Source organism: Coffea arabica, chromosome 7c, assembly GCF_036785885.1.
Source record: "Coffea arabica cultivar ET-39 chromosome 7c, Coffea Arabica ET-39 HiFi, whole genome shotgun sequence".
NCBI lineage: Eukaryota > Viridiplantae > Streptophyta > Magnoliopsida > Gentianales > Rubiaceae > Coffea > Coffea arabica.
In genome coordinates, this window is record NC_092322.1 from 30,691,693 (window position 1) to 30,698,310 (window position 6,618).

General features: G+C 35.8%; 1 long non-coding RNA gene across 1 annotated transcript; it reads right to left on the minus strand.

Annotated features, from left to right (window-relative positions):
- Positions 1–594: 594 nt before the first annotated feature.
- LOC113698365 (uncharacterized) lies at positions 595–1,148 on the minus strand. The gene is made up of 3 exons (XR_003450180.2): positions 1,092–1,148; positions 950–1,008; positions 595–853 (listed from the first exon to the last, which is right to left on the minus strand). It is a non-coding gene; the product is annotated as an uncharacterized lncRNA (long non-coding RNA).
- Positions 1,149–6,618: the final 5,470 nt, after the last annotated feature.

Sequence of the window (6,618 nt, forward strand, 5' to 3'; positions counted from 1 at the left end):
AAACGTTAATAACTAACACAGATATATTAAAATGTGTTTGACTGAATCTTGGAGCAGGACTTTTTTATACACCAAGTAACTGCATAACCTGTTATTGTTAAAATATGTCGTTCAAACTATCTACTCTAGTAATCAATATTTCAAGCAGCACAAAGAGGGACAGTAGAGATATCTTGTTAGTCAGACAAAATCATATTCATCTGATTCCTTTTTAGCCTTGACATTTGTTACATGTTAAGGCTAAAATCATACATCTAATGCCTGGACACAGAACACAAATAAGTCAGACTGCAATATCCTTTTTAGCCTTGACATTTGTTACATGTTAAGGCTAAAGTCATACATCTAATGTCTGGACACAGAACACAAATAAGTCAATCTGCAATATCCTTAAGCAGAATTTGTCCTTCATTCAGCCTTTTATCTGAACCAAATCACCAAACAGCATTGTCCAAAGTCCAAACTCATCCATATGATTGAGAATCTACGACAAGCCAGCTTTAAATATCAATTTAAAGCCAAAGTATCAAACTGTCAAAAATTTAGCAGCCTAATGCCATGTTGTCAACCAATATCCAAATTCATCCATACATATTTTAACATCAAAACCAGCATCCAAATTCAAAGATAAGTCAGACAACCAACATCCACCAAGTCACACAAATAGAAACAACAAAGACAAAGTGTCAACAACTCAACATTCAAGTGAATGTCTTCAATAGGCAATGTCAATTGTCAAGAAATGACCATACTTAAAAAGGTGAAACAAATTTTGCAATTAAAGCAGTAAAACAACAACTTCTTGTCCATTCCACAATAATCCTTTCCAACTTTCCAATTTCAACTGCAGGCCCTATAAAAAAAATAATTTAAGTAATAAAATAGTAGTGGTAAAATCTAAAACAAGATATTTGAAGAGGAATCGAAGTGTTAAACACAAATAATGTACCTTTCCAATTATCACATTCATTTTATGGGAAGTAGAATCTCTTTTGCTGCCTTCAATTTCTGCAAAATAATAATAACAATAACAATAACAATAAGTAATAAACTAATTTTGTTTCAATAACATGAATTTGAAATAAACTTACTTTTATCTTTTTTTTCACTCCATGAATGTTTCAGCACCAATCTCCGGCACACATAAGCATTTCTACAGTTTCAGGAGCTAGTGAGGCTCTATAAGAGACAATTACTCTTGTTCCAGCGCTAAATGTAGCCTCAGAAGCAACTGTAGTAATAGGAATGGCAAGGATATCAGCTGCCATCTTGGATAAAATTGGGAACGTGAGCCTGCTATTCTTCCACCAATTCAAACAATTAAATTCATGTCGTGGCAGACTTGAATCAATCTTGATTGGACCCTTTTCCAAATAGATAAGTAATTCACATTCTTGAGGTGCTCCAGTTTGATATTCCCTCACATACTCATCAAAATCATCCCAACCCGAACCAGAAGCACTGCTTTGAGAAACATTACTTGAAGGAACCTGAGAATCCTTTCTATTTCCACCCTCACGTAGTTCATTTGCTTACAAATATTCATTGTATAATTCAAAGACTGCATTTCTAACCTTTTCAATATTTTACTGAACTTCACTAGGGGGAAAAAGTTTAGGAAAGCAATATTCTATAGCAGTCATTTTTTGTCGAGGATCTAAGACAGCAGCCACAGCCATTAATAGATTACATTCTCCCCAATACTTATCAAATTTGAATTTCATCTTTCTCACCATTGCTCTTACAAAATCATCGTCATCATTAGCCCTACTATTCAAAACTAGCTTTATTCTTTTAACTTCTTGAAGAAACAAATTTGAAGTTGGATGGTCACTACCTGAAATGATGTTCGTAGTTGCCCAAAATGTCTCTAAAATGCTGCATACTTTTTCAACTTTCTCCCAATCTTCTTCGGATGGACAGCAATAATACTGTACGTCTCATTCTTGATACATTGGGAAAACCTCTTTGAATTTGATTGCACAGTTCAACATCGCAAATGTAGAGTTCCACCGTGTCCTACAATCATGAATAAGCTTTCTTCCCGGGAGTCGAAGCTGCTGCACAATTCCTGAAAATAAAACTTGTCGACTTTCTCTTCGGCCCACAAATTCAACACTGTCACAAACATTTTCTACTATGTCTAGAATCTCCCCGAGACCATATTGCACCATCAAATTCAGCACATGAGCATAGCATTGAACATGAAAAATTTTGCCACCACAAGCTAAGGGCTTACACCTCGAAAACGTCTCATTCAGTAACCGGACAGCCACATCATTAGCTGAGGCATTGTTGACCGAAATTGTAAAAATTTTGGTCTCGATGCCCCACTCTTTGACACATTTGAATAGAGCGTCCAAAATATCAATACCTCTTCGAGGTGGAGGAAGATTGATAAAGTTCAAGACCCTCTTTTGTAGCTTCCAAGAACAATCAGTCCAGTGCCCTGTGATCACCATATACTCAATTTTCTGGTTCTTGGACTTCCACAAATCAGTGGTTAACCTTATTTTCTCAATATCCTTCAACTGATTTTTCAATATCTTTTTCTCAGCTTCATAAATCTTCACACAATCAGCTCTACAAGTATTACGAGTAAATTTTTTCCACTCCGGCATCCCTAGTTTCTGCATGTAGTTGAATCCCTCTTCCTCTACAATGCTAAATGGGTGTTCATGCATCAACACCCATTTAGCAGCTGCCTCCCTCATCATCTCCATCTCAAACTTCCCAGAATGTAGTGGAGGAATAGGAAATATAGCTGCATCAGCCTGTGGAAAATTGAACATTGATTGTTGAGAAGCTTATGATAATTGTCTTAAATGAATCTTTCTCTTCACACAAGTATTGCTATGTCTTATGATACTGGAAGTGGTCCTGTTGTAGTCCGGGCTAATTTAGTTAGGCAGTGAATACATTCTGCCTTTCTTTTTCCTTTTACTACAACCTCTCGAAAGTCATCCCAAGCTTTAGACTTTTTTGCTCTTTTGCCTTCTTCAGCTTCCTCCGTACCTGGCTGCCCATTTTCTCCATCTCCATCTTCTCTATTTTCAGCTTGTTGGTCATCGTCAGTCTCTTGATTTATTGTTTCATTACCTTCCTCACTAATATTGTGTGAGTTTTGAGGATCGGTTTCCATTCTTACCAAATCTTGTTCTGCACTATTTGCATTAGAGGAATCTGCCCCTGACATGACTCGATTGGAATAAGATTCAAGTGTGGTTATGGGCTGACCTGAAAATAAAAGAAATTTTAGCTGATTTTCGAATCAAAAGCTGCACTTGGATGAGAAAAAAGAGCCAATTCTAACTAGTACAGCGAATTCCATAACGAGTTCATCCCAGTAGTTGAACATTTTTAACTAATACAGCTAATTCCTATAATACAAGGAAATTTAATAATGAAGATAAAAAAAATTATACTTAACAAACCTGAAAATAATCAAGAGGGTTAAAAAAGAACTATAGCAGACATTGCACCAGTCATAGATAATTTTAAGTTGGTTGCTTTTCTTTTTCTTCCAAGAGTTAATAACGATTGAGAATAAAAACTAGAACGAACTAAAACTAACTTCAATGACCAGAGATTAAAAGCTAATTGAATGATTTTTCCTTTTATATCAGTTAATAGAAGCCTTTTAACAGCGAATAAATTTCTTCAAGAAATGTATTAAAGAAAGAAATGATGGAGGTATGAAGTAAAAATTGGTTGTGGAATCTGAACTCTCACTTTAGCAAAAGTTTGAATAATATAAAACATGTGATTGGGTTAAAATATTACGGATACCATCCCATTTTACTGGACCTCCATTAATTCTCAATACCCAGGAAAAGAGAACAAAGTTTTTCCTACACTCTGTCATGGCAATAGTCTTAAATTCGCTACTACTTTTATCTCAGAATGCTGCCAGTCACAAACACACTCGCGCACTCAACCGTTTTCACATAAACTACAAAAGAACAGGACAACCTTCCCAAAACTTTGAACAAGTTTAAATAGAGGTTTAAAGGAATCATATCAATTGCTGATTATATAGGAGTACGGGAAATTCAAAACTTTCCCCTTCGTTACCATCTGTTGACTTCTACCAGGTTTCCCATTCTGGATGCAGAGTCTTTACTAACTCTGAGCCTCTAGGGTGGAGTAGTAAAGAAGCAAATCTAACTAGACAATGGAAGAGACAAAGCAAAGCTGACAAAAACATTTAAATTTAAAGCTCGTAAAAACATTTAAAACTCGAGCTCTTCCCTTCGCAAACAGGAAGCAAAATTGTCAGTGGTTTTCTTTTTCTTTCTTCTTTTTTTTTCCAACTACTACCAGTATTTGTGTCGTAATCGCCTTCATTGCTACTGTTTTGCGGCAGAAAACCATTTCTGGGCATGTTGCTACTGCTAATTTAGTAAAGAAAACCATTGCTGCTCTAATTTAGTAAATATCTTTTCCCGGAAGCATACAGATTATGAACCCTAGTTATGCACCTATTTTGCTGAGATTTATTCAGTGAATCATACTCCAGAGATCACAGAATTTAAGCCAAACCTTATAAAATGAAAATGACAAGGTTGCGACGAAGCTGGGACCAGCCAAATTACTTAAGGATAACATCTTACCTGCTACACGACTGCACTTGCTTCAAGATCCAAGGATTCCAAGCTCCCGGTCGCCGCACGCCTGCACCGACTACACAATCCAAATGGGTGGAGTAGCAACAACGAAATGAAATGGCTGGAGCTGGACTGCTGGAATTAGCAACCCAAATGGGTTTGATTTGAAATTGGAATTAGGGATTGAGGTGACTGGTGAGGAATGGGGATCAAGGAATAGGTAATTAGGGACAGAGCCGTGCACTGAACTGAGGTGAGGAAGAAGAAAGAAGACGGCGGAGGCGGACAAGATTGAATTGAAGGCTTGAAGCTCTTGACCTAATCAGAGTTTGATATGTGAATTTTTTTTTTTTTGGGAATTATCTGAAAAGAAAAGAATACCCCTATTGTATTTTGAATTTTAATAGGTAAAACATGTAATTAAACTTACAACTATATATATCTAAGTAATTTTACAAATATAAAATTATATATATTTAAATATACCTTAAGCTCGAAAAGCTCGCGAACTTATCGAGCATAGCATTTTTAGGCTCGAATTCGTTTCGTTGAAATATTCGAATAGTTCGAGCTCAACTCGAGCTCGATTTTACCGAACTCGAGCCGATCTTTTGATCGAACTGCTCACGAACTATTCGCGAGCAGCTCGATTCGTTAACACCCCTAGATCTAGTGGACCTGGCAAGTAAGGGGTATGATATTATATTAAGTGTGAATTTCGTCGAAATTCTTTATAAGGAGGGGAGGATGTGAGGACCCGAAAATTTTCTTATTTTTATCGAATATTATTGGTTTATTTAAATATTTATTTACCCATTTGTTTTGAATATTTTATTTTAACCTTTTTAGACCCAATTACATGGAACTATGATTTGCAAATATTTTTAAAATGTTCCATTAATAAATTTAATTTTTGGAAACTCGTTTATTGAGATTTAGTGAATACATGTTTGGAGACAATAACCGATTTGAGAGTGCAGTGACCTTGGAGATTGAAGACTCATACATTAGTTTTAAAATAGTTATTTTTATGTTTAAATACTCAAATATTAGTTAGTGATACTATTGTTATAAGAATTTCTTAGAAATTTCACCTTATCGCGCATAAATAGGAAGTACGCGTTTTCGCGCGTGTGATAAATAGAGGGACTTTAGACTCTTATTATTGGACTATTAAGGGTGAATAATAATAGTATAAATAGAAGTGCATTGGAGGTTTAGTGCACAAGTGAAACAAACCCGAGAGGAATCGAGCACGAAACGCGCGCGTACGCGCACTATTCCTAGTTGACTTTTGGAGCACTTTTGGCCACACACTTTAAGCTTCTCAAGTAAGCTTCATTATCAGCAAAACTCTCCCTCTTTTTCTCTCATAACAGCCATGCATCACCATAGGAGGACGAAACCAAAGCTCTTCATCATCTCCAAATCACCTCTAACTTTGCAACTAACCACAAAACCACTTGGAGATTCACTTGAGCTTGGAAGGAAGCTTCATGTTGGCAGTTTTCTTGGAGTTTTTAGTGGTAAAAATTTCTGGTTTATCTCAATAAACTAGGAGGTAATCATCTAATCTTCTAGTCTTGGTTTTAGTGGATGGATCTTTGCTAGGAAGCTTGTAGCTTCATGGTTATTGTTGTGGTTTGAGTTTAAATGTTCAACTGGGCTCTATGAATTCTCACCTTGGGTATATGTGCTGATATGATGATAATATGAGTGTTATTGTGGTTGTGATGAGTATTAAGTTTAGAAATTGAAGGAAAGATAAAGGAAAAATTTCGCAGGAATGCTAGACAAATCTGTCCTATTTTTTCCGTACTTGTATTTCGAATTTTGAGGGCTCAAATGATTGTGAAACTGATGTATATATGTTGTATATGTTGTGTAGAAAGTTTTTACCAAAAATTATTTGAATTGGTTGAGCAAAAGTTGAATTTTTGAAATTTATAGAAACTAGAAAAACGTGTTCTGGGCTGATGAACAATGTCTCTTTAATTGAACATATCTCTCT